Below are 11,535 nucleotides of genomic sequence, written 5' to 3' on the forward strand. Positions count from 1 at the left end.
AGTTTTAGAATCGGTCTGAAATAATATTTAATGCTTCAAATCAGATTCAATCTAACCCCCATTTGAAAAAACTATTTATAAATTATATGGATAAAAATCATATATTTAAATAATATACCCACAGCCAAAAAAAAATATGAATGGCTGTCACATGAATGTAGAGAATACAATTTTATGGACTTTAAATAAAATTAAAAAACAAAGATATTTGTTACCTCTCAATTTGAATTATAACTTTAGGAGTCCATTGGCCATCATTTTCAAATTTTAGATAAAGCCAAAAAAAAAAAAAAAAGTTTGTGTTGGATCTACTAATAATGTGCAGTGGGAGTAAACTTTGAAGCCCATCTCCTTTCCAACTTATGATTCTTTAGATTTCTGTAGTGGGAGAAAACTTTGAAGCCCATCAAGACTTTAAAAAAGGATTTTTTTTTTTTTTTTCATTTTTTCTTATAACAATTTTGTATAGACCTAGTTTAGCTACAAGGATTCTACGGTCCATATGTATTGCTGACCCAAAATCAATCTCATGAATTATAAAATTGGGTTTTTAACAGAACCCAAATCTTTGACTTGGACCCAAATTTTCATATCGAAATTGGGTTTCATCCGATCCATTTACAGCCCTGATAACAATATGGTATCCCATGTCCATGCCAACTTATGATTCTTTAGATTTGTGCAGTGGGAGTAAACTTTGAAGCCCATCAACTATTGATCCAAAATCAATCAAATGAATTATAAACTTGTGTTCTTGTGAAATTGGGTTTTATATCGAGTTTGAGTTTTGACCATTAACAGCCCTAATGGCAATGTGGTGTCCCATCTCCGTACCAACTTATGATTCTTGTGATTTGTGCAGTGGCAGTGAACTTTGAAGCCCATCAAGAGTATGCTGGATCTACTAATAATATTTGTGTGATGTGTGTTGTGCGTTGAATCTGCTAATAATGGTTGTATTGTGTGTTGTAGCTATTGTGTTGGGAACTGTGAGTGTCATATTAGATCTACTAATAATGGTTGTATTGTGTGTTGTGAGTGTGCTTAAGTAATTTAGTTGTAATTATGTATATGACGACACAAAAGAAATAAGGTGTTAGTTTGTGTGTAACAAACAGCTTCCCAATTGTTTATCATCACTGCTTCTTTTATGTGTGTTGGAAAGAAAAAATTATAATCCAAAATAAATTTATGTTATATGATATAATTGTACGTTAGGACTATAAATCATATTAAATATTGTGTTTTAATATTTTAGATTAAAGTTAATCGATGTTGACTCCCTATTCCTACTTCTGATTTATACTCAGTTTTAAGGTCCTCATGATAGTTGTCCTCCTGAAGGAGATCATCATTGTCAAAATTATGTCAATTTCAATATTACTAGCTATACGAAAAGTTGATCGTAATTAATGATTTAGTTTAGAAAATTATTTTAAATAAATTTTTCATGAGGTTAGAAATGTCAACATGAATTAATCTTTCTCAAGAATGGTCTTTCCGATATTGAAATAATATATATTTGTATTATTGACGACTTTGCCAAAAAAATCTTAGGATGAAGACTTTGGGACTACGAAGGGAAACTTAAGGATGAAAAAAATTTGTGGATTGCAAAATAAATTGATTTTTTTTTTATAAAAAATATAGAGTGAGAGTATGAGTTTATATTTGTCATAACTGAATCCTTTGGGGGAGATTTTTTTTAATCATTTTGGGTATTAATTCAAGTTTGACATGGTTTCCAAGATGAATGAAATCTAAAACGAATCGAAATAAATTGATCTAGGTTTGATTTGGGTAAAAAACTTCGGTTTAAACCTAAAATTTGGTTCAAGTTTGACGTCCATTTGTACATCCATGTCCAAAAGGCCTTGCATGAGGAAAAGGATCACTATTGCAGTGAGCAAGTAGATAAGGAATCCAAAATCCTGATTAGTGAACTACTACGAGATAGCAAATGAAGAGTCCATGAAGTATGCATGGATCAAAGGATATTGCCATATCATTCTTTACTCGGATTCACTTTATTCAATAAAAGCCATAAAAGGAGAGATGTGATGAACATCTTGGAATTAGATGGCAATAATCAAAGAAATTCAAGGAATTACATTACAATTTACATCTTGTCATTTTGAATTCTTTTGGAGAGAGACAAATCATATTACTGATTTTTTTAGTCTGAGTTTAATACTTATGGAAGTGAGTTTTATGTAGTAGAGGACAGTAATGCTATTCCTCAAGTGCTGGGAAGAAAATATTACTAGGTTGTGTAACATGTAACTATTTTCGTGGGTAATATTCTTATTAATAAAAAGGGAGGGGTTTCTTCAAACCTAGTTTATTGATATAAAAAAAAAAAAAAAGCATATGGCCTGAAGGGTCTCAGATGAAGAAAAGAATCATCATTTGATACATCCTATTTGTAGTTTTACTTTAAAGCTAAGTGGAGTTGAAGAGGCTTTGCTGTTAGGAAAATATGTGCAATCGAAATAAGAAAACAAATTGAAAAAATAAACACAAAATGCAAGCATACAAATAAATACATAGATTATACGTGATTCTCTCTAGATCGAGGTACGTCCACGGATCATATCGATTCCACTATGAAGAGAAAACTCATAGTTATATATTACACCCTTTCACAAAAAAATAAGAAATATATAATACCCCAGGAAGCTTAATTAGGGTTTTACATAAGGCGTGGCTTGCTATATAGTACCTCCTTGTTGACTAGTACTATCAAGCTCTACAAACCACAACATTTGCATGAATAATAGAATCACCAGTTGCATGTTATGTCTGTAGGAATACTATTGTCTAATTTTTTATTTTTTTTGAATGATTATCTATGTTAAGTTAGACCCAAACCAGCAAGCAAACACTTATTGAAATCGCCTCGACCCTTTTCGCTAAATAGCAAAAAATGAGTCTGATTGGTAAATTGGGGGATTTTCTAAGAATTGGGAGTCGCCACCTAATTTAGGTCTAGGAACCAAAAATAACTCTAAAACAGATCTAAATCGGTCTATGGATAAGAGAAATGGGTAAGAGGTCAGATTATGGGTTTTGGAATGTGTTAATCGCCGAACCTGTTCGATCGAGATGATCAGTCTCTACTGCGATCCAAAACTATCCAATGGTCAACATGCAAAAACTAAAGTTAACTTAAGGTTCAATCATCATCAATTTATGTCGAATTTTTTAAATAGATCATACGGCTAAAATTTTCTAAACATTACATGATTCCTTGAATTTTTCATAAAATGGAAAAATGAAAAAATCATAATCATATCCCATATTTTAAAGTTGAATGTCAAAAATCTTGAACCTAAATTATCAAATTGGTAAGATATGTAAACACTATGAGTCAAAAAAAAATTGATGAATTGAGAATATATGAATGTATATGAATTTTCTAAATTGGAAACCATTGGTTTTGACCAAATTCATGAATTAGAAAAATTATTAATGGAATTTCAAATTAGAAAATTATGAATATGAAATTTCCAAATTAGAAATAAACTTCAAAATTAGGAAATTATGAATATGAAATTTTCAAATTAGAAAATTACTAATATGAATTTTCAAAATTCGAAATTTATGAATATGAATTTTCCAAATTAGAAGGTTATGAATATGCGGCAACTCGAAGAATTGACAAGTTTCTATATCGCACAAAACTATCAAATTAATAAAATATGAATACACATAAATCACAAGATTTATATGCTCAGTTCCAGCAAAGTGACCTACAATTATGTTCATCCTACTTCTCACCACCACCTTATTATCCATCTTAACCCACAAAATTGACAACCCAGACAATCCCTGTTAAATTTAGTAGAGCTTTTGCACTAGTGGAAGTGTTGGTGAATGGGGGGGGGGGGGAGAATGGCACAAGCTTTAGAGGTGGAAACTGAGGACAAATCCAGACAAATTTGGAGAGATTTTTTTAGGGGCTTTAAGATTCAGAATTTGAGATATTTTTGAAAAAAATTGTATCACAGAACAAAATCCTGGGAACCATTCTGTGGCCACGTGTCATTGGGAGAGCCGAAATATTTTTGAATTTTAGTCACCAAGCCAAGGCAATATCTCCAGGAAAGCCAAATATCATAATTGAGGAGGGGTTCCTTTTTATTGAAGGCCCTTTTATGGAATGATTTGATATTAAGGCTTTCTGCCCTTTTCATTCGATGACTAGGATAGTAGGAATGTAGGATGAGCCATGATAAATTCACACGTCCTATATGTGGCTGAGGTGGCAAGGGCACATAACCATAGATATGTTTCTTCGCAGTACACAAGGAAAAATATCTTTTTCTTCGAAGACCTTGTCTCTCTGATCTTCTAAAATCAATTGATTACAATCTCTATTGCAACAGAAAAACTTGATTTCTTATCATTTTTCCGTTGAATACGTCATCGACGCGATCAAGATAAATCCGATAAAGCAAAATATCGATTATAATCTCCGTTGAATACGCCATCGACATGATTAAGATCCCCATTTCTTCCTCTTTTTCTAATTTTTCTCTTATTAATATTTTTTGACTAAATAAAATATTTTTTTAATTACTAATTTTATTTTATTAGGTTGAATTTGTGATTATCTTTTTGGAAAATTTTGGAAAAAGAATAAGGAAAAGGAAAAAAAGAAGAAATAAAAAATAACATAAAAGATAAAAAATCATAGTAAAACAAAAAACTAAACTCATCTGAAAAAATGATTGTGCAGGATTGAGAGGTTGGGGATAGAAAGAGAGTTTTTAAAATGATCCTGCGTTTGTCAACCATAGTAAGCTTCTAATAAGGTATAAATTTCGAGATTTTGCACCCCCCCTACGCGCACGTCGTACGTGCGAACACACATTAAGGCTTGCGGACCGGTGGATCCAAATCTCAAGTGGAACAGGTTTTCCTCTTAAGCCCCCGTGAGCTAGTCCACTACTTCTATCAACTTTAAAGTTACTAGAAGTATAACTATTTAAGAATTGCAAATTAATTCTTCTCTGAGCCGATGTGGGACTAAAATTACACAAGGCAAAATCAACACTAACAACTAAAGCTTAAAGTAAAAAAAGCATAAAGCATAAAGAAAAATTTATCCCCTAAACCTTGTACATTAGCATGTTTATTTTTATTCTCTTCTTGGATTCCACAATCTTCGTTTCTTTTCTTATTTATTTATTTTGCCTCTCCTACTAACAAAAGGGGTTTGTTTTTCCTTATATATATATATATGTATTTATCTATTTTTCTTGATAAGTATGTGTGTATTTATCTTGTTGTGTGTATGCACATGTAGGTGACTCTGCATGACTTTATGTATGCATGGTTGTATTGACCACATCATCAAGGTGGCACCTTCTTTGTTGGTTGTGTTAGTGTCCATTGAAATTTCCAGGCATGAAAATATTCTTTGAGGTCGTGGGTTTTTAAGTCCAGTTTACCCACCCAGAAAAAAAATAAAATAAAATCAGGGATGATCTTAAATAGTTAAAAATTACTAATAATATAAGCTTGCAATGAAGCCAGCTTTTGTTTAGAATTTTATCTGAGAATTTTGCCTTAAAACTGTTCCTTTTTTACATTGCTAAGTTAAAAGGAGGAAGTGATACTTTAAGGACCATGCGACGTAGGAACATATAACATGTTTGAAGTAGAGAATGTGAAGCCATTTGTCCGTTAACCGTATAAATATTTGTATCATATTCAGACAATTCCTATACAAATATTCTGCAATTTTTTGGATCTTCATTTTTTTTTCTTTTTTGTGTGTGTCAATCTTTTCTTACAACGAAAATTTATCATGAACTTTAGGTATTTTTTGGGATAGCTTTACTTGCAAATAGAATTGCTTCAAGAAAACGATAGAAGTATACTAATGCCTCATCGCCTTTATTCTGATTTATAAGTGTATAATTTCTTTTTTGAGTGAATCGTAGTTCCTTACTTGCTCTTTAAGAAAAGTAGAAGGTGGCATGTGCAAACACACATGTATCCTAAGGGGTTTATTTTTATTTTTAAATATTAATTAATAAGTTTTTGTCTTTTTGAATATTACATGATAAATAGAATAATTTTGTAATTTTGAAAATGAACCAACATTACAGTCGTGCCCTGTGGTGATGCAATTTTCTTGTTTGTTTGTTTTTTTTTTACTAAAATGAATTTGATTTTATTAAGTTAAAATGTAAAAGTAGGGGCATTTGTGAGATTTAAATTTTGATGTCAAACCACTTCTACTCTATCTTCTCTCATTATAAATAGGATAGATAAAAATTAATTTCCCTTCCTCCTAAATCTTAATGTGAGGTTGGTGTTAATGAGATACAAATTAATTTTTTTTTTCCATCAATGATAGTTTTGCTAAGTGAAACCCTTTCCTTACAAAGATAGTAAGGTTTTGAGCCATACTAAGGTTTGTTATGTTCAAATGGATTACCACATCAAAAATCTAAAATCACAACGCTCTAAGTTTCATCAAAAAACTCGGATAAAAAAAAATTAATCAAAAACAATTTCTTTCGATCTAGATCCATGGTTTTGAAAATGGACGGTTACCAAATTTTCACGTAACTCCCAAACTTAAAAATGAAATTCAACGATGAAAAATAAATTTTTTTTTTAATGTTTTGTTTCAAAATTCATAAAATTTCGTCTTTTACAACCATGGAGCATCAGTAAGTGTGGGTGCACATGGTTTGGATTGGTTAGGATTTGTGGCAAAATCGGAATCGAACCAATCCAATTACCCTATAGAACCGAACCAATCCAAATTAACCTTGGTTCGGATTGGTTCAAATCGATTCTTGGTTCTCATACTAATTATTTTCAATAGTAAAATTAAAATACTTAAAACTTAAAACTAAGCAAAATAAATATTAAATAAAGTATCACACATAATATAACACATAACACACGTAAACAAAACATCAACATTCATATTATTTCAACATAAATAAAGTATCACGCATAACACATTAAAAATAAAAATCATGAAAAAAATTAGAAAATGACGCAAGAAAGCCAATATATTATAATAAATATAAAAATTGGTTTAGTTTTCGGATTGGTTCGGTTCTATTATACCTTTAATCCGAAATCGAACCAAATCAATTATTATTATTTTTTTTTTACGGTCCTTACTTGAACCAAATCATGCTCAATCCAAATCAATCAAATCTAAAAGGCTTTGAATTAATTCGATTATTGGATTTACCCAATTTAGTGTGCACTCCTTATCAGTAAGGGTGAAATCCTTTATAACTTAGTAAGACTAGGGGACTCTTTTTGCTAACTAAGGTAAAGTAGATCTTTAGTCAAAGTGGGAGAAGGGCTTTTCTAACTTTAATATGAAAAAAGAAACGCAACCTGCATTCCAACGAGAATGATAAAATCTGAATCTTTATAATCTTACTTAATGTGCTAAGATTTGGTTTGAAACTAGAGCTACTTTAATATAATATATGGAGTGTACTCTTGTCTTGCTTTAAAAAAAAAAAAAAAAAAAAACTAAGAAATAACTCCAATTCTACTTTCTCACAAATTATCATCTGCTTTTTTGTTTAGATCTCAACCGTCCATTTTTTTTTTTTTTTTAAGTTTTATACAACACCGTCGAATGCCATTGAATCTTGTAAAATTGATGACATCCAAGCGTTGTAAAAAATGTTGTAACAAATAGGAAAGATGATTACACCCCTATAAAATTGGAGAAATTTAAAGAGTTGCAAATAAAATAGAGAAATTTAGTCTTACCGTCCTATAAAATTAGAGAAATTAAGGATACCTCCTGCGAAATGCAAGATGAGGTATGGCCCCTTGACTTCTGTTGACTTGGTCAAATAGTTATCAAAAAATAGTTCTCCGTTAATTGAGACCAGCAAATGACTCAAATACCCCTAAGTACGTGCAATTACCACACTACGCTCAATTCAATGGTGTTTTAAGTGAAAGAATTAAAAATTTTAAAACATTTACAACCGTAAGATCAAACTAATGTAATCCATCGATTTTGACTTCGTCATTTTTACCCTAACTTCATCCTCTTTAGAGATGAACCTAGGTTTTCCTTCATACACAAATTAGGCACTCATCTTTAATTGTTCTTGCAAGATCTTGCATTATCAGATGAAACAAAGAATTCCTCAAACCATTTCGAAGTCAAGTATGTGTTCTTGAAGCATATCTGCTATCTCTTTGTAGAGATCAGTGGAAGTTTCTCTTTTTCTCTTTCTCGCTCTTCTTCTTCTTCTTATTAGTCTTATTTATTTTTTTTGTTTAATTGGAGATCGACCCGTTTGATTTCTTCATAACAAGGTTTTTGATTTTCAGTTGGAGGTGATGCCACCATTAATGACAACTTCAAGGTTGGGAGGTTTTGATTTTCAGTTGGAAGTGATGCCGTCATCAACAACGACTACAAGGTTGGGAGGAGAAAACCCATAGATCTGAAACTTCAATAGGGAAGGAGATGTGATCTAGTACAATGTCCCTTTCCTATCGCAACAAATATTGTCTACGTGGCACACTTTATTTTGATTTAAAGCACATAGGGATGCGTGCAAGTCTGGTTCAAGACCCCAATGTACCTGATGTGTTTTAAAAACTAAACAAATCTTACCACGTAGACACGATGTTGGATTTGGAGTTTGAGAAATAAACCAAGTTGAGATTACACTTTTGTATGAGGTTGCACCAATTAAATGAGGGTATTATAATAATTTCACTCTCTTTTTTTAACAGAATACTGTTTTATTTAATGATTTAATTAAGTCAATGAAAGTCAAGGGGTAGACCTCATCTTGCAATTCTTGGGAGATATCACTAATTTCACCAATTTTATAAGGGATAAGACTAAATTTCCTAATAAAATATCTTTTTGTTTTTGACAAACCACTTTGGAGAAGAAGGAAACTTCGGAAAAGAGAGAACAAGACATGAGATTAGTGTGTTATGATTATAAGTATTAAAAAAAAAATGGTGTGGTAATAGAAAATATCTTGATTTAATGGATTCAATTTTCAATTTGAAGACAACTTTTTCATTGAGGTTAGTATAGAGAACTCATTGCAGATTCTCAAACGTCATAATTTATTTGTTTTTTTCTCACATATTTAATATTTTTAGATTTGACCCTTTTGAATGAGGAGATGGTTTATACAAAATGGATTCCAATAAGATGTTAGATCAAATCATTTTTTGAAAAATTATATCCTCAATCTTGACCCAATTACCTGATGTAACCAAAATCAATGGACCTGATCATTTTTTGGGTTGGTTGGTACATTTATTTTATTTATAATTAAAATATAAAGAGAATAAAATTTTGTTTTTTACATTCTTTCTACGTAAATGGTCATTCATATCCACATTCCTTTTAAATTTCAACTACAAACAAACATTTCATAAATAATTTTTCTAGATTTTCTTCTTAATTGAGGAATTACATGTTAGATTTTATTTTTTTTCTCATTAAAAAATAATTATATATATTACCTCTCTAGTTTTCATGAGTATTTGAGATATCATGTGTTTCCAAGCTGATGACATATCCTTTGACCATGGTCTTCCCTTATAGACTGAAGAAAAATGATACAAAGGCCCTCATCTTCAACATGTAACAAACAGTCATTTTTCTTTCCAAATCCAATCATCTTCAAGCTCTTCAACCTCTATGATAAATTATGTTTAATCTATCGAATTTCTTTTTCAATCCAACATTTTCAACTTCGCCTAAGTTCCAGAGCCCTTTATTTTCTATCCAATATTCCATCACATCTACTTCAAGAATTCTATCTTGTTTTTGAGTTTTGAAACTTGAAGTATATAGAATCTTAAGATTGTAAATGATGGTATTTATTTTTTCATAAAGGTTGAAGTAGATAGAATCTTAGGTTAATGAGTAGGGTAAAAAAATTTACACAAAGATCCAAGATGGCGGGTTTTGGGAAGAAAAATCAAGGGCTATGGTTTTGAATTGAAGAATTATTTTAAAATCATTTAAGACCGAGAAGCCAAAATCTGGTTTCTTCTCCTTTCTTTCAGTTCTTCCTTTACATCTTCATTTCTTCGTCTCTCTTTTTTGGGTTCACAAGTCTAAATAGATCTAAAAATTATTCAAGATCAAGAAGACTACCTAAATAATCTATGTGGATGCAAAATCCAGTATCCACCTCAAGGAATCAGAGATTGGATGATGTTTCCTCAAGATATTTTCTCACCATGTATCTATGTATGCATGTATATGTCCATATTTCTTAAAGATTTAGGTGCAACTTCAACTTGTACCACTTGACTAAAATGTTACCATTGAGGTGATTTTTCAGTATAGTCTTGCTTTTATTTATTTTTTATTATTATCAATTAGATAATTGATATACACTAATTGTCTTACTTCTGTTTTCGTTTACTTTAGAAATGGTATTGGCACTAAGAACTAAGGAGTGAGGAAAACTGTACGTGGGGGCTTTGCTTTGGTCTCATTTGTTTAAATATTGCTCTAATGATGGATTTGGAGGTTGTATGCAATTTTATTTATTGGTGATTTTATTTTTGATTGTGGTTGGATTCTTTGTTGAATTATGGACATTTGGTAGAGGCCATGATGACATTGTTTGTATTGGTTTTGTGTTTGTTTGACTTACGGAGAATGTTGTGCTTTGTTATTTGGAGATGATGTTTTGTACGCCAAGGATGTAGTATTCAAGCCTCTTAGAGCACTCGAATAATCCTTAGGGCATTTGAACTCAAGATATCTGTTTCTTGAAACGTGATCTCAGCCATCTTAACAACTCTTTGAGGTTCAATATTATATTTCTTATTTAAGATATAAAATTTTTTGTTGATGAAAATAAAATTAGGTTTGTTCAATGAGGTCAGCTTGTTAAAAATTACCAATTTCAAATTAACACGAGTTTAGAAACTCAGTTAATGAACCTAGATTCACTCGAGTTGAGTTGAGCTCAGACCAAGGGTTCTGCCACACCCACCATGAGGGGTATGTCTAACTCACTCCGGACCTTATAGAAACTATATAGGAAAAATTACTTAATAATCCTTGATACAAAATTTTCTTTCTTATTAGGCCTTGACTTTTAGGGGTGAGCTAAATTGTCCATTTAATAAATCCATCTTTTCTAATCAATCTTGAACCCCCATTCTAAATGTTTCTCATGATTGAAATGTTGAAATTGCCCTTACCATTCAAACTCACAATTTTCATAAAAAAAATTTAGATTTCCAACATCCTGATTGAGTTTTGGAGACTCCATTCCGATAAAAAGGATTTGAGAAGGAAAAAAGAAGTCATTTTCAAACATTTTGAAGATGTATGGTTTTTTACATACATTTATTTCATTTTTTTAATTATCAAAATTGATAAATGATGGTTCTTTTGGTTTGAAATCATCTACAAAAATCGTTATGTCAAGTTTTAAGTCGATCTTTCCATGTATTTTAGTTGAAAAAATTTGAAAAATTGAAATCGGGTAAATTTTACAACGCCGAGGTCAACAATTTTTATTT

The sequence above is a fragment of the Akebia trifoliata genome, chromosome 1 (assembly GCF_017979445.1).
Source record: "Akebia trifoliata isolate Shusen 1 chromosome 1, ASM1797944v1, whole genome shotgun sequence".
Classification (NCBI taxonomy): Eukaryota; Viridiplantae; Streptophyta; class Magnoliopsida; order Ranunculales; family Lardizabalaceae; genus Akebia; species Akebia trifoliata.